General features: G+C 44.6%; 1 long non-coding RNA gene across 1 annotated transcript in view; it reads right to left on the bottom strand.

Moving 5' to 3' along the window:
* The window catches only part of LOC122919545, a 42,581-nt gene extending 24,837 nt beyond the window's left edge, over positions 1 to 17,744 (bottom strand). The window contains exons 1-2 of the long non-coding RNA XR_006386798.1: positions 17,608 to 17,744; positions 13,589 to 13,896 (exon numbers count right to left, since the gene is read on the bottom strand). This is a non-coding gene — a long non-coding RNA (uncharacterized LOC122919545). The remainder of the gene's footprint in view (positions 1 to 13,588; positions 13,897 to 17,607) is intronic.
* Positions 17,745 to 24,759: the final 7,015 nt, after the last annotated feature.

Below are 24,759 nucleotides of genomic sequence, written 5' to 3' on the forward strand. Positions count from 1 at the left end.
CTTCGAGAAATGTTGCATTCTGCTTTTGCAGGCGCTGGTAGAGGAATTTCCACTCACAGAGAAACAGTTGCGGGTAACAATCCAACAGCGCATGGAAGAAAAGGGCGGTTTGAAGATGTGTTGGTCACTTCAGATATGAGATCATTCTTGCAGCCAACCCATTGACAGCCGTCCTACAGATCCAGACTAATTTTTGGGGCCTGTACTGGCCTACAGTTACATATTTATCCTGTGAACGCCTAATGTACCTCCAGCCACAGAATCCAAAGTTCTTTGCTGTCAGGTGAACGAACGCCTGTTGGCTAATTTTTGGGGCCTGTACTGGCCGACAGTTACATTTTTATTCTGTGACCGCCTAATGTACCTCCAGCCACAGAATCCTACAAAGTTGTGTGCTGTCAGGTGAATGCCTATTGGCTAATTTTTGGGGCCTGTACTGGAGGGGCAAGTTCTCACAACAATACTTAGTGCACCAATCACTAATATCTAATGAGACCTTATAAAATGTGAAGTTGTGTGTACCGCGAAAAAATGAATTGCATCATTAGGGATTTTCGCAATGGTGCTTTTTTTAAACACTCGATCTGCATATACAGCGATTGTTATTACATGCATGTGAAATGTAATCAACTACACTGCTTTAATGTCAAACTACCTACAGTGATCAGAAATTCTTCCTCAATGTCACGAAAATTGTTGCCAACCATCTTTTCTGATCACATCCAACTTCGGTCTGGTGGAAACCCAGTTGCTGTAGTAGGCCGCGCATATTTTACGCATGGGCGAAAATTACATGGCCGATATTTCGCATTGAAAAAAATAATGAATGGAGATTGCAAATTCGAATAATACATCTGGTATGTCACTGTCCATGTTGTGGGACTATTTGTGCACTTCAAGTAAGTAAGTATTTGGTGGCTGCAAATATGACCTGAAGGTATTCCTGCCTTTAAAGTGAATAGAGCCCGCCGCTAACCATCCCGGCCAATGTTCGTCCATCACTAGTGCTCACTACTAGTAGACACGGCCATTTAAGTGACTAGTTTCTGTGTATGTATACATTCCTGTTAATGGCCTGATTTCAGGTTATTGATGGTTACTCCTTCCATGCCTACAGAGATATGCACTTGCACTTTGATATGGTCTGGGTGTGAGTTTTGTATACATTATTGTACCTATTGTGCACTCCAGCCAACTTGGTCTTCTTTTACTGTCCTCCACCTATATGCATATTGTGTTATGTCCCCTCAGGTGTAGTCCACTTTGTTATCCAATGTATTACATTTAATATCTCATGGTAATTATTATATAAAGTACATTTATATTTTGTTATAAAAACCCGTTTAGTCTCAGTTTATCTTTGGTTTGTGTATATTTATGTACACTTAGTTGGTATGTTATTTTAGGGTGTTCTTTCACAAAGGATCATCATAAGTGTATGTAGATCTATGTGTATTTTGTGACCGACACTGAGTTATCATTTTGCTCTAAGGGAGAGCAGAGACTCCAGGGCTGTGAGACTTTATAGTGTCAGTCCCGGTAGGCAGTTTGGACATGATTGTATGTGCAAAAACACTAAGTGACATGCGATTTGGACGTACAGTTATATCCAAATGCATGAAAGGGTTAATATTAGAACATGGATATTTATCAAAACTGGTGTAAAGGAAAACTGACTTAGTTACCCATAGCAACCAATCAGAGTGATCCTTTCATTTGTCAAATGAGCTCTGTGTCCATTTGTCTATAGGTGCAGCTCTGTAATCAAGAATTAAGGTGGGCCTTTACCCCCCGCCCCAAAAATTCATGATGGCCGAACTGTGAGCATAGTGTTAGTTGTAATATACACCTGACACGGTGCTGTCACGGTGGATGGGGGCCGTTTAACCCATTCTATGCCATAGGTACCTCTGTATGGAAGGGGTTACCCATTTGTGTGTTTGGAGTGTGACAGGAGGCTAGATCCCTCCCTTCTACATCAGGCCTCTGAGCTGCTCTGGCAGTGCTGGAATGAAAAAAAAAAATTAAAAAACTATAAATTAAATTAAAAAAATAGAAAAAATAATAAAAATCTGATCCTGCATCCCCACGTCCATACCAACCTGCTCTATATAAATATCTCATGACCTACCCGCATCCGCACCGAACGCCAGTGTGGAAAGCAGCCTAAGTCAATGGGGACGGATCCGTTTTTTTCACTGACACAATATGGTGCAATTGAAATGGGATCCGTCCCCCATTCACTTTCAATGCAAGTCAAGACGGATCAGTTTTGAGTTAGACTATTTTTTCATGAATAATGCAAACGTATCCGTTATGAACGGATGCAAGCGTTTGCATTATTGGAGCGGATCTGTCTGTGCAGATACAAGACGCATCCGCACCGAACGCCAGTGTGAAAGTAGCCTAAGTCAATGTGCCAGTAACAAGTGCCCCTCTATGTACCAGTAACAAGAGGCCCCCATGTGCCAGTAACAAGAGCCCCCCATGTGCCAGTAAGGGCCCCCATGTGCCAGTAAGAGCCCCCCATGTGCCAGTAAGAGCCCCCCCATGTGCCAGTAAGAGCCCCCCGTGTGCCAGTAAGAGCCCCCCGTGTGCCAATAACAAGAGCCCCCCATCATGTGCCAGTAATAAGCCCCCATCATGTGCCAGTAATAAGAGCCCCCTAAATGCGCCAGTAATAAGAGCCCCCCAATGTGCCAGTAACAAGAGCCCCCATGTGCCAGTAAGAGCCCCCCATGTGCCAATAACAAGAACCCCCTCATCATGTGCCAGTAAGAGCCCCCCATCATGTGCCAATAATAAGAACCCCCCCCCCCCCCATCATGTGCCAGTAACAAGAGCCCCCCCAATCATGTGCCTAAATCTCTCAAAATCCTCTGTTGTATTGCTGGGTGACATGAACCCCCTTTTGACGTAAATTAACCCCTGCTGTGCCTGGGTGACAGGGGCCTAAATCTCTCCAAATCCTCTGTTGTATTGCTGGGTGACATGAACCCCCTTTTGCCGTGAATGAACCCCTGCTCTGCATTGCATTGCTGACAGGGGCCTAAATCTCTCCAAATCCTCTGTTGGACAAGCTTATGTTTATTAAAATGAACCAGGCACAGATCCCACAGGACTTGTCCGTGCCTTGTGCAGAATAGACATTTATACCAGCCTCAACCATCCATTCTTGTACTCAAGTGCACTTATTCTTAGTTTTATTTTGTTATATGTCCCAATATTTTGGGGGATACCCCAATTTAAAAATAAAAAATAACACAAATCAGTGTTGGCTACCTATTCCTCCTTCACCGCCGCTTCCACCTACACCGCCACATACACCCATCCAACGCCTCCTCAACCTCCTACGCCTAGATCCAGATTGTTATTTAAAATTTTTCTGTATTTTATATGTTATTTTATGTCATTTCCCAAAAGTTCGGGTCCCCATTGACTTCAATGGGGTTCGGGGTCGAGTTCGGGTACCGAACCCGAACTTTTTTTTCAAGTTCGGCCGAACCCGAACATCCAGGTGTCCGCTCAACTCTAAATATATGTTATTCAGTTCACCTACGATATGTGGTTCCAATGTTATGGCTGATTGGTGTGTAATATACTGTGCACCGCAGTTGGGCAGCCATATAGCAGAGCAAGTTTTCATTGCAACTTTAATTCAGATGCCCTTTCCTTAGGTTAGGCCATCAGTGCTTGATTTCTTGGAGTCTGCCATGTCCCTTTCATAGTATACACAGGCACAATGCACTGCCCCTTTCTGCAGACCATGCACAATTCTAATAGGCCACACATCCTTTTCATGACATGGCACTGCCCCCTCGGTGTACATTTGGGTGCCAGAGCTGCATCTGATCCCACACACAGGTTCATGGAGGACTGTAGAACGAGAAGTGCCAGAATGCTTCCGTGACGCCCAGGAGAGTTGCCAACTCATGCAATAGATCTCTCCATTTTTCAGGAGCCTCCTGAATATTCTTTTTTTCTTTTTATCCCAAATACAGAATTAAATTAACCACTTCAACCCCCATTAGCTGAAACACCCTTAGGCTACTTTCACACTAGCGTTCGATCGGATCCGTTCTGAACGGATCCGATCATATTAATGCAGACGGAGGCTCCGTTCAGAACGGATCCGTCTGCATTATATTGGCAAAAAAAAGCTAAGTGTGAAATTAGCCTGAGCGGATCCGTCCAGACTTTTACATTGAAAGTCAATGGGGGACGGATCCGCTTGAAGATTGAGCCATATTGTGGCATCTTCAAACGGATCCGTCCCCATTGACTTACATTGTAAGTCTGGATGGATCCGCACGCCTCCGCACGGCCAGGCGGACACCCGAACGCTGCAAGCAGCGTTCTGGTGTCCGCCTGCTGAGCGGAGCGGAGGCTGAACGCCGCCAGACTGATGCAGTCTGAGCGGATCCGCATCCATTCAGACTGCATCAGGGCTGGACGGAAGCGTTCGGGTCCGCTCATGAGCCCCTTCAAACGGAGCTCACGAGCGGACAGCCGAACGCTAGTGTGAAACTAGCCTTAATGACCAGGCCACTTTATACACTTCTGCACTACACTACTTTCACCGTTTATTGCTCGGTCATGCAACTTACCACCCAAATTAATTTTACCTCCTTTTCTTCTCACTAATAGAGCTTTCATTTGTTGGTATGTCATTGCTGCTGACATTTTAACTTTTTTGTTATTAATCGAAATTTAACGATTTTTTTGCAAAAAAATGACATTTTTCACTTTCAGTTGTAAAATTTAGCAAAAAATACGACATCCATATATAAATTTTTCGCTAAATTTATTATTCTACATGTATTTAATAAAAAAAAAATGTTTGGGTAAAAAAAAAAAATGGTTTGGGTAAAAGTTATAGCGTTTACAAACTATGGTACAAAAATGTGAATTTCCGCTTTTTGAAGCAGCTCTGACTTTCTGAGCACCTGTCATGTTTCGTGAGGTTCTACAATGCCCAGACTGCACAAACACCCCACAAATGACCCCATTTTGGAAAGTAGACACCCTAAGGTATTCATTGATGGGCATAGTGAGTTCATAGAACTTTTTATTTTTTGTCACAAGTTAGCGGAAAATGATGATTTTTTATTTTTTTTTTTATTACAAAGTCTCGTATTCCACTAACTTGTGACAAAAAATAAAAAATTCTAGGAACTCGCCATGCCCCTCACGAAATACCTTGGGGTGTCTTCTTTCCATAATGGGGTCACTTGTGGGGTAGTTATACTGCCCTGGCATTCTAGGGGCCCTAATGTGTGGTAAGTAGTTTGAAATCAAAATGTGTAAAAAATGACCGGTGAAATCCGAAAGGTGCTCTTTGGAATGTGGGCCCCTTTGCCCACCTAGGCTGCAAAAAAGTGTAACACATCTGGTATCGCCGTACTCAGGAGAAGTTGGGCAATGTGTTTTGGGGTGTCATTTTACATATACCCATGCTGGGTGAGATAAATATCTTGGCAAAAGACAACTTTTCCCATTTTTTTATACAAAGTTGGCATTTGACCAAGATATTTATCTCACCCAGCATGGGTATATGTAAAATGACACCCCAAAACACATTCCCCAACTTCTCCTGAGTACGGCGATACCAGATGTGTGACACTTTTTTGCAGCCTAGATGCGCAAAGCGGCCCAAATTCCTTTTAGGAGGGCATTTTTAGACATTTGGATCCCAGACTTCTTCTCACGCTTTTGGGCCCCTAAAATGCCAGGGCAGTATAAATACCCCACATGTGACCCCATTTTGGAAAGAAGACACCCCAAGGTATTCAATGAGGGGCATGGCGAGTTAATAGAAAATTTTTTTTTTGGCACAAGTTAGCGGAAATTGATTTTTTTTTGTATTTTCTCACAAGTCTCCCTTTCCGCTAACTTGGGACAAAAATTTCAATCTTTCATGGACTCAATATGCCCCTCACGGAATACCTTGGGGTGTCTTCTTTCCGAAATTGGGTCACATGTGGGGTATTTATACTGCCCTGGCATTTTAGGGGCCCTAAAGCGTGAGAAAAAGTCTGGAATATAAATGTCTAAAAATTATTACGCATTTGGATTCCGTGAGGGGTATGGTGAGTTCATGTGAGATTTTATTTTTTGACACAAGTTAGTGGAATATGAGACTTTGTAAGAAAAAAATAAATAAAATCCGCTAACTTGGGCCAAAAAAATGTCTGAATGGAGCCTTACAGGGGGGTGATTAATGAAAAGGGGGTGATCACCCATATAGACTCCCTGATCACCCCCCTGTCATTGATCACCCCCCTGTAAGGCTCCATTCAGACGTCCGTATGTGTTTTGCGGATCCGATCCATGTATCCGTGCATCCGTAAAAATCATACGGACGTCTGAATAGAGCCTTACAGGGGGGTGATCAATGACAGGGGGTGATCAGGGAGTGTATATGAGGTGATCACCTCCCTGTCATTGATCACCCCTCTGTAAGGCTCCATTCAGACGTCCGTATGTGTTTTGCGGATCCGATCCATGTATCCGTGCATCCGTAAAAATCATACGGACGTCTGAATAGAGCCTTACAGGGGGGTGATCAATGACAGGGGGTGATCAGGGAGTGTATATGAGGTGATCACCCCCCTGTAAGGCTCCATTCAGACGTCCGTATGTGTTTTGCGGATCCGATCCATGTATCCATGGATCCGTAAAAATCATTCGGACGTCTGAATTGAGCCTTACAGGGGGTTGATCAATGACAGGGGGTGATCAGGGATTGTATATGAGGTGATCAACCCCCTGTCATTGATCACCCCCCTGTAAGGCTCCATTCAGACGTCCGTATGTGTTTTGCGGATCCTATCCATGGATCCGTAAAAATCATTCGGATGTCTGAATGGAGCCTTACAGGGGGGTGATCAATGACAGGGGGGTGATCAATGAAAGGGGGTGATCAGGGAGTGTATATGAGGTGATCAACCCCCTGTCATTGATCACCCCCCTGTAAGGCTCCATTCAGACGTCCGTATGTGTTTTGCGGATCCGATCCATGTATCAGTGGATCCGTAACAATCATACGGACGTCTGAATGGAGCCTTACAGGGGGGTGATCAATGACAGGGGGTGATCAGGGAGTGTATATGAGGTGATCACCCCCTTGTCATTTATCACCCCCCTGTAAGGCTCAATTCAGACGTCCGTATGTGTTTTGCGGATCCGATCCATGTATCCGTGGATCCGTAAAAATCATACGGACGTCTGAATGGAGCCTTACAGGGGGGTGATCAATGACAGGGGGTGATCAGGGAGTGTATATGAGGTGATCACCCCCCTGTCATTGATCCTTCCCCTGTAAGGCTCCATTCAGACGTCTGTATGTGTTTTGCGGATCCGATCCATGTATCCGTGGATCCGTAAAATCATACGGACGTCTGAATGGAGCCTTACAGGGGGGTGATCAATGACAGGAGGGTGATCAGGGAGTCTATATGGGGTGATCAGGGGTTAATAAGTGACGGGGGGGGGGTGTAGTGTAGTGTAGTGGTGTTTGGTGCTACTTTACACAGCTACCTGTGTCCTCTGGTGCTCGATCCAAACAAAAGGGACCACCAGAGGACCAGGTAGCAGGTAATTAGACGCTGTTATCAAAACAGCGTCTAATATACCTGTTAGGGGTTAAAAAAAACGTATCACAGGAAATCTCGGCTCGCGCAAGATGACGCATATATGCGTGACTCTGCGCAGGGCTGCCGCCTCCGGAACGCGAATCTGCGTTAGGCGGTCCGGAGGCGGTTAAACATATCACAAAAAAGTTAAATACAAAAGCAGAGAAATTAAAATTTTTTACAATTTTGAAAAAGAGTTTCTTAATCGCTTGGATAATTAAAGCATCCCAAATTTACAGATTTTTAAAACTAGGCTCTGTCAGGAAGGTGAAAAATAACAGGAACAGGATAAAATCCATCTAGTGGGATTAATAATAATAATGCTTATTTACGGCATAGTGAAATTAAATAAAAAGTTTTCCTTTAACCATATGTACCTTGCTATAAACAAAAAAGTTGATGTATTCCAGGGGAAAAAGAGCAAACGTATGGACACTAATGGGAAATGTAATTTGCATCAACCCTACCAACACTTTGCTATGGGGGTAATAATTGGTCCTTGAATCAAGAAAATGCAGTCCACCTGGCAGTCGCACACATCAGTTGTGCTGCACTCAGGGCTCGGGCTGTTGTGTGCTCCTCCAGTCCCAGGCTGTAGAGAACAGAGAGCTGCTGATTGGTGGATTAGAATCTGAACAACCAATCAGCACTGCCCCTCAGAAACATGAATGATAATTGCTGTTACAAACTGTCATTCCTGGTTGCCGGCTGCAGGAGGAGGAAGATGTCTCCCAGCTTTGCTGTATCACCCCCTCTGTCTGCAAGAGAGAAGCAGCCGTGTGTCTAGTGACGTCTGCGACCCCTCTTTAGATCCTGGTAAGTTCTCAGTCAGACATCGCAGGAGGGGGATCATTACTGGACCAGGGAACTGTATGGGATGATTTATGCGGATGAAGAGGTTCATCTAAACCACTGCATAAGACGAGTGGAGCTGTTCATAGCAGCCAATAAGGTTCCAGTGCCTTTGGTTCATCTATTCACTGCCCCCTTCATCGTACTGGTCACTTCCCACCCTAATTTACAGATCACTGCCTTATCTTACAATTCACTTCCATATATTACTGGTCACTGTCCTAACTTACTGGTTATTACCCTACCTTACTGGTCTCTATCCGCCCTATTTTACTGCTAACTGTCCCATCTTCAAATCACTGAGATTGATGATATAGAACACCAAAGAAGATATGTTGGGAATTATGGGTTATCTCAATGTCCTGTTTTTGGGTATGGTCATGAATCAGTAAAATCAGTTTTTTTATACTACAATTGGGGTTATGGATGATATTTATTGTGGGTGACTCTCACAACTTACCCATTATTAATTACTGTATCGCCCATTACCGTATGTATCAGTGGTCTTAATAGTCTGACATTTCCACTGTCCTGTCTTACTGGTCATTACCCTATCATACTGGTTATTATTCATCCTATCTTACTGGTCTCTGTCCTATCTTACTGCTTACTATCTCCCCTCTCTTCCTGGATGCTGCTCTATCTTACTGGCCAATGTTCCCCCTATTTCACTGGTCACTGTCACTGGTCACACAAACAACAGCAACCATGATAACACCAAGGTAAGGAGAGGCGATGATTAAGGCTACTTTCAAACTGGCGTTTTGGCTTTCCGTTTGTGAGATCCGTTCATGGCTCTCACAAGCGGTCCAAAACTGATCAGTTTTGCCCTAATGCATTCTGAATGGAAAAGGATCTGATCAGAATGCATCAGTATGCCTCAGTTTGCCTTCATTCCAGCTCCATTCCGCTTTGGTGTCCGTCTGACGAAACTGAGCCACAATGTAAGTCAATGGGGATTAATCCGTTTTCTATGACACAATCTGGCACAATAGAAAACGGATACGTCCTCCATTGACTTTCAATGGTGTTCAAGACGGATCCGTCTTGGCTATGTTAAAGATACTGATGCAGACGGTTGTATTATCTGAACGGATCCATTGTGCAGATCCATGACGGATCCGCACCAAACGCAAGTGTGAAAGTAGCCTAATTATTATGTCCACTGCTTTTGGTAGTCCACAGCACAAGGAGAGATTTATCATTCTTGTACACCAGAAAACTGATAAACAAAAGTTGCAAATTCTGTTTAAAATGTTTGTAAATGGCGTTTTACTGCCAGCCTCTCTATTTTTTGAAAGGGGTGGGCTTGGACATCAGCCCCAGAAGATTTACTTAATGTATGCCAGTTTTCTGCTGTAAATGATGACCGAAATCTATGGCAGCTGTGAGCTGGCCAAGAATTAATTAAGGGCGCATAGACTATCAGAGGATGCACTTAATTTTTAACCAGGCATGAACTTCATGATAAATTAAATGCATCCCCCCTGCTCTTGATAAATTTCCCCTGAGATGTTTGGTGAGTGGAAAACAACTCCAAACATGTTCTGACAGTTGCTGGCTATTATGGGATGATGGGAGTTGTATTTCTACAGTAGCACTTGCAGAGCCAGAGGTTGGAGATCATTGTTCTAGAAGTTGAAATAATTTCTTGCATCAATCATTATCAGGGTTTTGGTTTATTTCTAGTTTACATCAAATTTTATATTTCTCCTCTATTGCCTCCACAATTGCCTGAAAATTATTTATATGTTGTATTCTTCCTTGCAGGTGTGCACATGTCCATTTTGAAGGAAGAATGACATCACAGCTACAGAGTTGACCATCTGATAGCCTAGCTCGACTTCCCACCTCTCCTGAAGACGCCTCAGTCAAGTGGAGGACATCATCTCTGAAAGAGGGTCCCACAGATGCATCCTAGCAGTTTGAGCACCACTCCTACAAGAGTCCATGTCCTGAGTGATTTCACTGGGCAATTACTCCAGGGTGGTACTTGTGTTGGGTTGCACCTCTGGCTGATTATCATCATTCTATAAGATAATGATGTAGGTGTGTGCTGCCAATAACCCCATACAGATTTGTGAATGTTTAGATGAAATGGCTACTATCAGACAACCAGGAATGGATGTCTAACATCCCATGATCTATGCAGCTTACCTGGATACTTCATGCAGTACGGGAAGTCTAGGTGGCCATTTATGGACAGGTAGGAAAGATAGTTAGCTAACAAATGAGAAATGCATAAATGAGTGATAATGTAATGATCAAAAGAGGAGAAACTGTGGCAGGAAAGAATTAACTCAGATTTTTTGTATCAATCATTATCAGAGTTTTGGTTCATGTCTGGTTTCTTTCCACTTTTCTGCTTCTCCTCTATTGATATAACATTCAATTATTGCCTGGAAATGATTAATATGTTATATTCCTAGTTAAGGGCGTGGATATGTCCATTTTGTAGGAAGGATGACATCACAGCTACAGAGTTGACCGTCTGATAGCCCAGCTCGACTGCCCACCTCTCCTGAAGACCCCTCAGCTTTTTGAGAGTTGGGTGGAGGACATCATCTCTGAAAGAGGGTCCCACAGATGCACCCTAGCAGTTTGAGCACCACTCTTACAAGAAGAGTCAATGCCCTAAAAGCGTGATTTCACCGGGGATTACTCCAGGGTGGTCCTTGTGTTGGGATGCACCTCTGGCTGGCTGTCGTCATCCTTTTAGGTAGATAATGAAGTGTGTGTTGTCATTAACCCCATAAAGAAGCGGAATGTTCAGATGAATTGGCTTCTATGAGGTGGTCAGGAAGGGATATCTAACATCCCATGATGTATACAGCTTACCTAAATACTTCATGCAGTACATGCAGTTTAAGGGGCCTTTTTTAGACAGCTAGGACAGATAGTTAGCTAACAAATCAATGAGAAATGCATATATGAGTGATAATGTAATGATCAAAAGAGGAGAAAATGTGAAAGGAAAGAAGTAACTCTGATTTTTTGTATCAATCATTATCAGGGTTTTGGCTCATGTCTGGTTTCTTTCCACTTTTCTGCTTCTCCTCTATTGATATAACATTCAATAATTACCTGGAAATGATTAATATGTTATATTCCTAGTTAAGGGCGTGGACATGTCCATTTTGTAGGAAGGATGACATCACAGCTACAGAGTTGACCGTCTGATAGCCCAGCTCGACTGCCCACCTCTCCTGAAGACCCCTCAGCGTTTTGAGAGTTGGGTGGAGGACATCATCTCTGAAAGAGGGTCCCACAGATGCACCCTAGCAGTTTGAGCACCACTCTTACAAGAAGAGTCAATGCCCTAAAAGCGTGATTTCACCGGGGATTACTCCAGGGTGATCCTTGTGTTGGGATGCACCTCTGGCTGGCTGTCGTCATCTTTTTAGTTAGATAATTATGTGTGTGTGTGTGTGTGTGTTGTCAACAACTCCATAAAGATGTGTGAATGTTCAGATGAAATGGCTACTATGAGGCGGCCAGGAATGGATGTCTAACATCCCATGATCTATGCAGCTTATCTGTATACTTCATGAAGTACAGGCAGTCTAAGGGGCCTTTTCTAGACAGGTAGGATAGATAGTTAGCTAATAAATCAATGAGAAATACATATGTGTGATAATCTAATGATCAAAATGGTGAAAAACGTTAAAGAAATAAATATTATTTCTGATACCCTGCCTGCCTGTAATCTAATTTAATTCATATTAATAATATATTCTATTGTGCTTGAGAAAATTATACTTATATACGCATAAAAACTTTTTTAACAAGAAGACCTCATATCTTGAGGACCCGTCGAGCCTACCATCAACACCCCCACATTCCAAAAATACAGAAGACAAGTACACATATCTCTGGAATAGGACTGCTTGCATTCTAATTAGTTGTTTACCATGTTCAATACTACATGCTCTTTGCAGGCTGTATGTGACTATATTGTCATATTACAATATATTGTCATATTACTTTATTGTAATCCCCTGCGGGGACCCTTAAAATGAGTGGAGAGGCAATTCTTCTTGAACTAGATAATCGCGTTAATTGTCTTCATTAAAGTGGGCAACGTTAACCAGTTGTTGACTGCCCATTTATATACATCTGGGGGGAGGTGTTGCATTTAACTCCACAAGGACATTTCTGAGTGTCCTTGCAAAGTTAGGATACTTTCACATCTGCTCCTTCACTTTCAGCTATTGAGATCAGTCATAGGATCTCAAAAGTGGGGAAAACGCTTCAGTTTTGTCCCCATTTATAGTCAATGGGGACAAAACTGAACTGAAGGGAACAAAGTGCACCAAAATGCATCTCGTTCCATTTCATTGTGTTCCAATGACGCACACAAAAACACTGCAATCAGAGCCTTTGAGTGCGTCCTGGGATGCAGAGCAAGACGAATGGAAAATAAATGGTGGCATGCACTCGGCTGGGATCCGGCTTTTGCGGATCCGCCATTTACAGACAATAGAACACTTACGAACGTGTACATGAGCCCTAATATGTATATTTACTCATATTCCTATGTAGTCCTACATCCTGTCAACCTCATGCTGTGAGTAGACACTTTTTCTTTAGACCTCCATACATTTCCATGGGATTGAGTGATTTGCTTGTGTGAAGATTGGTGCTTATCTTATTAAACAATACCATAAGGGCCCAGTTGATCCAACATCTGGTATTAGCAAAATTGAATTGGATGAAAAAAATAGTTGTTCCTACCACCACACAGCCTCCCAGATAGTTGAAAGTCATCCTTTATCAAATACAGAAGGATCAGAATAATATGGGTTCCAAACTAAGGTTTTACCAATGTCTGTATCTTGGCGAAAGGAAAAAGCAAGAGGTAGACTGCCGATCCATCCAGCAGGGGCCATATATCCTGGGCCAGAGGTTTAAAACAAAATCCCTGCAGAGAAAAATTGTGATCCAGAAGAAGACAAAAACCTAGACACATTTGGCCAGTTTGTGTCACAGGGAAAAAAAATCATTTGTGACCCTGAGAAAAGGCCATGGGTCGCAAGACCCTGGATCAGAGCCATTAATAATTCCACCTGGTTGAGCTCCACTTACCTGTATATCTCACTTACCTATTGTGAAGGATGGAAATATATTGAAATGTGCCCATCTGACCTCCATGTTGGATGTGCACACGGAGACGAAAACTGTTGTGATCTCTGTTGACTCTTGGTTTCTCCATCTGGGACGCTGGTCTGGGGCTTGTTTCCTGAAAGCCTCTTGCCTTAACTATCAGCCTGGCGTCCACCGGCATGCCACGCAGATAGGAAGACTGTTCTAACCATCTCAGTGTGGTTGGTGATTGAACCTGCTTAGTCGCTGCATCATAAATTTTGGTGATGCCATGACTGCTGTGTGTTTAATCCATAAAGTCGAGTTCCTATAGAAGCACAGAAAAGCATAGTAAATATGTAGTTGGAAACCAACTGTTTCAGATTGATAGACAAAACCTGCCCTGCGGGGTAAAATATCTGCCCATTAACGCTATATCCATATATAAAATGTCACATCCAAAAAGAGCGGAGCTCGCCTACTTTGCTATTTTCTTAAGCCCCACTAAAGTGAAAGGAGAGAGCAGCACAACATTGGCCACTTTCCCCTTTCCTGGCCGTGTGTGACAGGGTCCCGTTCTTGAGACAGCAGCAGGTGTCAGAGGTACGAACCTAGACACTGTAACCTGGGAATGTGCCATACATTTCCAGATAGAACAAGCCCTTTAATAACAGAGGACACAGCACCCTCTAAGCAGATCCTGGAATGTCACCTTCATTATGTTGTAGAGCTGGTAGGACATACGCACGTACACTACCAGTTCTGGCTGCTATGGCATGGCCACATGGGGAAGATTGCCCAACATGGAAATTTTACTGCAGATTTTGCTGACATTCCAGAGTGGATTTCGGTGTGGATTTACCAAAGATCTAACTCTACGCATTGCAAACGGTGAAATATACAGTGGAAATCTGTAGCATAAATTAAACCAATCAGATTCCTTTTATTTTGGACAGCTCCTTTGGAAAATGAAATGAGGAATCTGGTTGGTTGCTATGGGCAACTAAGCCATTTCTACTTTACACCAGTTTGATGAATGACCCTCTTAATTATTCTCTGTACCAATCATGATTCCTATTCGTTTTAAATGTGTACTCTTTGTGGAAGCTTCCATGCTGATATTTTTTAGATGAGGTATTGGTCATTTCAAAGACAATGTATAAGAAATTGGTTATACTAAAATATTGATAATGTGATAGTTTGGTAGATCACTACTTATTGGCACGAAAAGAAAAGTCCACTGGAATCTGTGTAAATTCAGATGTAGCAAATGGACTTGAGGGCATGGATGTGCATATTACACCTCAAATCTGTCATTATACTCCCTAACTTACTATTGTTAGGGCAGCTTTTAAATGCCATAGTGATTAGGGGACTTTCTAGTGACAAGTACATTGTAGAGTCTCCAGTCAGTCAAGAAAGGGTTAATACTTGGGACCACTATGGCTGACTTCATAGTTAAAGTGCTTTAGGTAGGTATCAATAATAAGCCCCTGTAGTAACTATGGTAATTGTGCTGCTGATGTCACAGATGTATAAGTCTATGACATAAAGTTCCCACAGATGAAGGTTCCATAACAGAAGGACAAACGGCCATTTGCAGAGCCATGCTTGATGTGTCTGGAGACCTGGAGCTTCACCATCTGTAGAGGGAGGAAGGGGACGCCCGCCTAGCCAGCCAGATCAGCCCTATCGCCTAGCCAGCCAGATCAGCCCTATCCGCCTAGCCAGTCAGATCAGCCCTATCCGCCTAGCCAGTCAGATCAGCCCTATCCGCCTAGCCAGCCAGATCATGCAAATTAGCCCTAGCCATCAATGGGTCGACAGATGCTGCAGCCAGATCTCCCTCACATCCAGCGCCGGCTGCTGAAAATTTACGTGGAAGGCCAGGAGTGGTCGAATTTGGCTATCTCTGTAAGAGGCTGGCACAGAGTGTTTACTATTGTGTAACTGCTTACTAATCTGTTTCTTTAACTCTTTAACATGTATGACTATTTGATGTCCTTTCTGTCATATCTTTAATTAATTTCTATCATGTCTCATTGAAAATGTACACCTTCTGATAAAATATCTTGTTCCATTTTGGCATTAACCTTCTAAGCCCAAGGGAAGGGCAACCCTCCAGCCATGGTTCCCTAGAGGTTTCCCCCACAGGGGGTTTTCCTCTCCTGAGTGCGGGGGTGTGACTCTTCGTGAGTCGGGGTTGTGCCATGTTCAGTGCCCTATTCATAGCGATTGGCCTGAGAATAAATTTGAGGCACTGAATAAAAATACAGTCATTTGATGTTAAATAAATTCTCTCTATTTTACACCCAAATTAAGTGTTTTGTGCATTTCTTTCATAATCTTTGGTTTGGGTGGTATTGCTTCAGAGTGAGCGTTCATTAAATATTGCATAGCGACAAAGCCAGATATCCAGTGGTGCGTTTTTAAACCTGTGCAGCAAGAGGATGGAGCAGAGATGACAAGCTTTTCAGAGATGACAAATTTATCAAGAAGGAACTTGTGTCATGATAAAGTTGATGTTCAGCGCCCTGGCTCATAGAAAAGGCACTAGGTGAGCAGAGAGGAGAGGGTAGGAGCGGTGACTGAGGCAGTGAGGGTGGCTGTGGTCCTCAAGCTGCCTGACACTGTGAGCCTGTGGCTTAATTTTCCAGCTAAGTGCATAATCTTCAACCCTGGTAGTTGAACGGACATGGCCGCTCATTGTGGCCTGACCACAGTTCCATGGCCCCGGATACCGACCTCCCATTCTCTTATTGTGTGGACCTCAGGTACTGGGGGTGTGAAAGGATGCTAGCTCAAACTCAATAGAGGTCAGTCCTGCCGAGAGGACTGCTTCATCTTCCTCCCTGGGGCTTAAAGGGTTTGTGTAGGTGCTATACATTGAAGAGCTATTGAATAGGTCTTCAATATCTGAGCGGTGGGGGTCCGACACCAGGCACCCCGACCAATCAGCTGTTTGAAGAGGAGACAGTGCTCCACTGCCCGTGGTCTCGGAAGTGAAGTGTAATCACAAGTACTCGCTCTATTCACTTGAATGCCACCACTGCAAAGGAGTCGCCGCTGAGTGTAATGAAGAGGAAGCAGCTCTCGCATGGAGCGTCACCTCTTCAAACCGCTGATCAGCTGGGTTGTCAGACCCCCACCCATCAGATATTGATGACCTGTCCTGAGGATAGGTCAGTAATATATTCCTTCTGCACAAACCCTGTAATCTTCTCCTGGAAATGTAATGGGACCCTAGCAGTCGCTGAGCCCACACCAGTTCCTTGTCTCCGGGAACCAGTGGTGTTTTTCCCCCCAGTGACTCCGAAAGGGTGGGGATTGGACAATGGAGGGGGACGGTGCTTGGGAACCCTCTCCTCAAAGAGGTAAGGTTCTAATTTGCCATCGGAGGAGGAAATCTGAAATTGCACCCTTATGGAGCATCAGCAGACGCTGTGTCTAGGGCAGAGTTTTGCAGCCTCGGATTCCAAACGGAGGTTTTACCAATGCCTGGATCTTGGCTCCTAGAGTTTGCGGAAGGAAAAAGCAGGCAGTAGACTGCCGATCTATCCCAGCAGGGGCCATACATCCTGGGCCAGAGGTTTAACACTGTGTTTAGATGGGTCTTGCAAACATTTAGTAAGCTTATCATGTCAATTAATTTGCGGGCTTCATATTCCTCCCAGAAGCTCAATCTTCCTTCCTGGGGCTTCATCTCCACCCCGGGAAGTTCACCAGTAATGACAGTAAAATCTGTCATTCTGCACAATCCACCTGTCCCCATCCCCATGCCACATTTACATCAGCCAGTTGTTCTCACCCAGGTGCTTTTGCTCTACAGGCACATCAGATATACCAAGTGGACTGACATGCAGGCTTTCTCCGACTGCACCCAATCATTCCAAAGAGAACTAGGATCTTTTTCATCAGCCTCTCAGCGTATTCGACTGGCCAGGTGTAGCACTCATTATCCTATTATTCAGTTATGCCTTTAATAAGGCCTGAGGGCATTATTATACATATTACATCCCAATTCTGTAGACATACTCACCAACTTCCGATTGCTAGTCATCTTTTAAATGCCCAATTGATAAGGGCCTGTCTAGTGACGTGTTCATATTAGAGGCTTTTGTAGACCCACAAAAACCCACACGTTTGAATTTTGTAGGGGCGAGAAGAGTTTCCTGTGAAGAGTCTGCATTTGAAAAGAAATGTGAACACATCATGATCAGATTGAGCAACCGCGGGTATAATGTCAATAATTTAAGTGGGGCCAAAGAAAGGGCTGCTGCTTGAACCCGTGTACACAACAAGAAAATTATCTAAAGATAGATGTGCCTCTACATGTGACAAATTTACCATTAGTACACATTTCAGCCATATCTGTAAGGATATTGTGGCAATCATCTGCAAATCCATACTTGTCCTGTGTAAGGATGCTGACCTACGTTTCATTTTACAAAAGAATGATACGTTTATATAAAAAAGAGCTGTTACAGAGGGAAATTTTTTTTTCCCCCCACAGCATTTAACCACTTCAACCCGCTAGCTGAAACCCCCTTAATGACCAGGCCACTTTACACTTCTGCACTACACTACTTTCACCGTTTATTGCTCGGTCATACAACTTACCACCCAAATGAATTTTACCTCCTTTTCTTCTCACTAATAGAGCTTTTATTTGGTGGTATTTCATTGCTGCTGACATTTTTACTTTTTTTGTTATTAATCGAAATTTAACGATTTTCTTGAAAAAAAATGACATTTTTCACTTTCAGTTGTAAAATTTTGCAAAAAAACGACATCCATATATAAATTTTTTGCTAAATTTATTGTTCTACATGTCTTTGATAAAAAAAAATGTTTGGGTCAAAAAAAAATGGTTTGGGTAAAAGTTATAGCGTTTACAAACTATGGTATAAAAATGTGAATTTCCGCTTTTTGAAGCAGCTCTGACTTTCTGAGCACCTGTCATGTTTCCTGAGGTTCTACAATGCCCAGACAGTACAAACACCCCACAAATGACCCCATTTCGGAAAGTAGACACCCTAAGGTATTCACTGATGGGCATAGTGAGTTCATAGAACTTTTTATTTTTTGTCACAAGATAGCGGAAAATGATGATTTTTTTTTTTTTCTTACAAAGTCTCATATTCCACTAACTTGTGACAAAAAATAAACTTCCATGAACTCACTATGCCCATCACGAAATACCGTGGGGTGTCTTCTTTCCAAAATGGGGTCACTTGTGGGGTAGTTATACTGCCCTGGCATTTTAGGGGCCCAAATGCGTGCAAAGTAGTTTGAAATAAAAATCGGTAAAAAATGACCGGTGAAATCCGAAAGGTGCTCTTTGGAATGTGTGCCCCTTTGCCCACCTAGGCTGCAAAAAAGTGTCACACATCTGGTATCGCCGTACTCAGGAGAAGTTGGGCAATGTGTTTTGGGGTGTCATTTTACATATACCCATGCTGGGTGAGAGAAATATCTTGGCAAAAGACAACTTTTCCCATTTTTTTATACAAAGTTGCCATTTGACCAAGATATTTATCTCACCCAGCATGGGTATATGTAAAATGACACCCCAAAACACATTGCCCAACTTCTCATGAGTACGGCGATACCAGATGTGTGACACTTTTTTGCAGCCTAGGTGGGCAAAGGGGCCCACATTCTAAAGAGCACCTTTAGGATTTCACCGGCCATTTTTTACAGATTTTGATTTCAAACTACTTCGCACATTTGGGCCCCTAAATTGCCAGGGCAGTATAACTACCCCACAAGTGACCCCATTTTGGAAAGAAGACACCCCAAGGTATTCCGTGAGGGGCATAGCGAGTTCCTAGAATTTTTTATTTTTGGTCACAAGTTAGTGGAATATGAGACTTTGTAAGAAAAAAAAAAAAATCATCATTTTCCGCTAGCTTGTGACAAAAAAATAAAAAATTCTAGGAACTCGCCATGCCCCTCACGGAATACCTTGGGGTGTCTTCTTTCCAAAATGGGGTCACTTGTGGGGTATTTCTCCTTTTCCGCTAACTTGGGACAAAAATTTCAATCTTTCATGGACTCAATATTCCCCTCACGGAATACCTTGGGGTGTCTTCTTTCCGAAATTGGGTCACATGTGGGGTATTTATACTGCCCTGGCATTTTAGGGGGCCCTAAAGCGTGAGAAGAAGTCTGGAATAAAAATGTCTAAAAAAATTTACGCATTTGGATTCCGTGAGGGGTATGGTGAGTTCATGTGAGATTTTATTTTTTGACACAAGTTAGTGGAATATGAGACTTTGTAAGAAAAAAAAAAAAACAATTTCCACTAACTTGGGCCAAAAATTTTCTGAATGGAGCCCTACAGGGGGGGGATCAATGACAGGGGGGTGATCAGGGAGTCTATATGGGGTGATCACCCCCCTGTCATTGATCACCCCCCTGTAAGGCTCCATTCAGACGTCCGTATGTGTTTTGCGGATCCGATCCATGTATCCGAAAAAATCATACGGACGTCTGAATGGAGCCTTACAGGGGGGTGATCAATGACAGTGGGGTGATCAGGGAGTCTATATGGGGTGATCAGGGGTTCATAAGGGGTTAATAAGTGACAGGGGGGTGTAGTGTAGTGGTGTTTGGTGCTACTTTACTCAGCTACCTGTGTCCTCTGGTGGTCGATCCAAGCAAAAGGGACCACCAGAGGACCAGGTATATTAGACGCTGTTATCAAAACAGTGTCTAATATACCTGTTAGGGGTTAAAAAAATTGCATCTCAAGCCTGCCAGCGAACGATCGCCGCTGGCAGGCTGGAGATCCACTCGCTTACCTTCCGTTCCTGTGAACGCGCGCGCCTGTGTGTGCGCGTTCACAGGAATTCTCGCCTCTCGCGAGATGACGCACGGATGCGTCCAGGAGGAATGAATCGACCGCCTCCAGGACGCATCCGTGCGTTAGGCGGTCTGGAGGCGGTTAATAACAAAAAAAGTAAAAATGTCAGCAGCAATGACATACCACAAAATGAAAGCTCTATTAGTGAGAAGAAAAGGAGGTAAAATTAATTTGGGTGGTAAGATGAATGACAGAGCAATAAACGGTGAAAGTAGTGTAGTGCAGAATTGTAAAATGTGGTCTGGTCATAAAGGGTGTTTAAGCTAGGGGGACTGAGGTGGTTAATCGGAAGGGGTCGCTGTGTGATGGAGCTCCATTCAAAAATTTGCTGTGGGGCCCAGTCAATTCTGGTGATCAGTTTAAGGCCTTTTAAGCAGCAGCATGGTGATAAAAATGAGTGGCAAGGTGACATCGTGTGGAGATGGCAGCTTGAGGAGGCCACATAGTGGCACAATGACTGAGTCTGGATAAAAGACTAAGGCCACAGATTGCTTAGAAAGATGCAGATGGAAACCATCTGTGGAGCTGTATCACGGTCACCTGCAGATTAATGCAGCCATCAAAATCAAGTTGGGTTTGTCTGTTCCACCTCAGCTCACCTGCAGGCCCGCAACTCGAATCTTTTACTGGGTCAGCTCACCAGCAGGCCCGCGACTGAAATTTTTTACTGGGTCAGCTCACATGCAGGCCCTCGCATACAACTTTTTAGAGGGTCAGCTCAGCTGCAGGCCCTCACATATCTTTTATAGGGTCATTTTACCCGCAGGCACTAGCATATAATGTTTTACAGGGTCAGCTCACCAGCAGGCCCGAATCTAAAATCTTTTACAGGGTCAGCTTACCTTCAGGCCCGCAACTTAAATCTTTTACTGGGTCAGCTCACCTGCAGGCCTGCAACTCATTTTGCCTTGCTTTGAAGTAGTAGCCATAGCCGTTTATCAGGCTCCCTCTCTGAAATGGAACAATAATTACCCATTACCGGTGATCACCATGTTAGACGCATAAAAGAACATTAAAAGTTGATAGGAAAGATATCGAAATGGATCGTGGACGGGGATGTGCGATCAGGCAGAAGTTATCTAGAGTCAACAAAGCGACAGCAGGGCCTATTCTGTATAACGTTTCTTCATACAAAACACTGCAGTGACATTCCCTGTAATTTTTTATTACTCATTCCAATAACAGGGCATCTTAAGAGTCTTGTATTCTTATTTATCATCACTACCTCCCTGAGTCGGGAGTGGGCAATTGCCGCGCGCCTCCTGCCTTCCTTCGATTTTTCTGCTTTAATAACTTGACCCACCCTCTCCACCCAATCAGATTTCAGCTATTGACCTTCCTTGTATTTGGTATCCCTTTCTCAAGCTTCCTCTCCGGTATCGAACCCCAATTCCCTGTGATCACCATGGTAGTTGGAATAAAGAACATATCTTTTTTGGAAGCTCGACCCTTTCCTTCATTTTCTACTAGGCGCAGAAAAGAACATCGAAAGTTGATAGGGCAGACATCCGAAAGGATCGTCGACGTCACGGGGACGTAGGGGTGGGCGATATAGGCGATATAGGCGATATGAATTTGGGCCACGATATGGATTTTCGCCATATCGCCTATATCGCCGGACCGCGATATGATCATTTTCTCCTGAGCCGGCACAGCGGAGGGAGGAGGAGGGAGTCCCTCCCTCCCCACTGTGCGTGGCTGCCGCTGAACACCAATGAGGACCGAGGAGGAGGAGGGGAGGGACTGTGGCCACTGCACTACCAATGAATGTGCCGGCCATATCCCTCAGGGTCCCCCTCCTCCCCCCCATCATTGGTGGCAGTTTGCAGTTCCGATCGGAGCCCCAGCAGTGTAATGCTGGGGCTCCGATCGGTTACCATGGGAGCCAGGAGTCACGCTGCTGAAGTCCTGGCTGCCATGGTATGTTAGTGAGCAGAGAGCAGCGCATTATACTCACGTGCGCTGTGGCCGGCGGTCGCTCCTTCTTCTGTCTGTGCGGCGGATAGCTAATGCTTACAGCATTAGCAATGCGCCACACAGACCTATGAGAAGGAGCGACCGGCGGCCACAGCGCACGTGAGTATAATGCGCTGCTCTCTGCTCACTAACATACCATGGCAGCCAGAACTTCAGCAGCGTGACTCCTGGCTCCCATGGTAACCGATCGGAGCCCCAGCATTACACTGCTGGGGCTCCGATCGGAACTGCAAACTGCCACCAATGATGGGGGGGAGGAGGGGGACCCTGTGGCCACTGCCACCAATGATTATTACTGGGGAGGGAGGGAGGGGGGGTTTGCGTTACCAGAGGGGGCAGATCAGAGGTTGGGGAAGGGAGGCAGATCAGAGGCTGGGGAAGGGGGACAGATCAGAGGCTGCGGAGAAGATCAGAGGCTGGGGAAGGGGGGCAGATCAGAGGCTGGGGAAGGGGGGCAGATCAGAGGCTGGGGAAGGGGGCAGATCAGAGGCTGGGGAAGGGGGCAGATCAGAGGCTGGGGAAGGGGGGCAGATCAGAGGCTGGGGAAGGGGGGCAGATCAGAGGCTGGGGAAGGGGGGCAGATCAGAGGCTGGGGAAGGGGGGCAGATCAGAGGCTGGGGAAGGGGGGCAGATCAGAGGCTGGGGAAGGGGGGCAGATCAGAGGCTGGGGAAGGGGGGCAGATCAGAGGCTGGGGGGGGCAGATCAGAGGCTGGGGGGGGCAGATCAGAGGCTGCCGCCATGGTCAGCTCCCTGCTGTTGTGTGCACTATGCACAGGGCAGCAGGGAGAGTGTAAAGTCCTATTCACCCTAATAGAGCTCTATTAGGGTGAATATGACAAGGGTTCTAGCCCTTAAGGAGGCCAATAGTTAATAAATAAAAAGTAAAAAATAAATAAAATTTAAACACCCCCCCCCCCCAATATAGAAAACAATATATCGCAATATATATCGCATATCGCACATGCTTAAAATTATATCGCAATATAGATTTTAGGCCATATCGCCCACCCCTACGGGGACGTGCAATCGCCCAGCGGTTATCTAGAGAGTCACCAATGCGTCAGCAGGCCTTCGCCCCTAAGGTTTTAGATGGTCAGATCAGCAGGCCCTTGCTCCAAATGTTTTTGAGGGTCACCAGCAGGCCATCAATCATAATTTTTCAAGGGTGTGTATGATGCCCTCCTTTATGTGTAACAATGGGTGTTTTGGAGTGCCGGTTCCTTGTAATTTTTGGCAGCCCTTTCACTTATTGTATAGGCTTTATGAGTGGAGGAGTCCCACTACCTGAACAATTGTACCACAATGTGAATGAGGCCCTCCATTATGTGATATACAGGTTTTGGAGTGCCTCTTGCTTGTAATTTTATTGCAGCACTTGCAATTTATATACAATTGAATATACAGGAAAGAATGTTTTCCTTTTTCCTGTAAAATTGATTTGTTTGGGGGGGTTTTGTGCGTATTTTTGTCAGTCTGTAAAAGTGGCGTACAACTCGGACAACATGGTTCCCAGCAGCGACCTGGGAGTCCAAGATGCATCCAGACATCGTCCCCATGCTGTTCCCGGTCCATTTCTGTGGTGTTTCTGTCACTTTCTGACCTTTTCTAATAGACCAGGCACCCTCCCCTCTTCAGAGCAGGGGTGCCTGGTTGTCTCCCATTGACTTCCATTACACTTGGGTGCTCAGCCGAACACCCGAATACTTTGGCGCTCAATCATCACTAGATTTGACAACCACAAAACACAGCTGTGTGAATGAGCCCTAATAGTGAGGAGCTTAGAATAAGCTGCCATCACTCCCAAGCTCAGGACAGGTTTTCTTGCAGAAATTTATTTATTTATTTTTAACAACATGTCAGCCAGCTTTTATTAACTTGAGAACAAAGAACCGTGAAACTTAAGAGCAGAACGCTGGACAGTTCTCACATGAACGCGGAAAAAGCGCGCGCACCGTGCCTGTGTGGTAGCCTCCGGCAAAACCTGAGATGTCACTTCCACCACTGGACACCAGGGGGCGCTAATCGCGTTGGTCTCCGCCTCACTGCATTGTGCGGCAGAACAAAGAGATTTTTATTTATTTTTCTATCCAGTAATATGGCGTCACTTACGTACAGTGTAATCATATAAAGCCATTCAGTACGGAGACAACCAGGAACCACTTCATGATCAGGCAGCATCGGGGGCTGGTCAGGTACGGTCACCGTGCCCGCCGGCGGGCTTATTTAAACATAAAAGCCCCGCACTGACGTGAAGATAAGGAACACTACAGCCCAGTGCTTCAGTATAAAAGCCCCCGTACTGACGTGAAGAAAAAGAACACTACAGCCCAGTGCTTCAGTATAAA

Source organism: Bufo gargarizans, chromosome 9, assembly GCF_014858855.1.
Source record: "Bufo gargarizans isolate SCDJY-AF-19 chromosome 9, ASM1485885v1, whole genome shotgun sequence".
NCBI classification, from domain to species: Eukaryota; Metazoa; Chordata; class Amphibia; order Anura; family Bufonidae; genus Bufo; species Bufo gargarizans.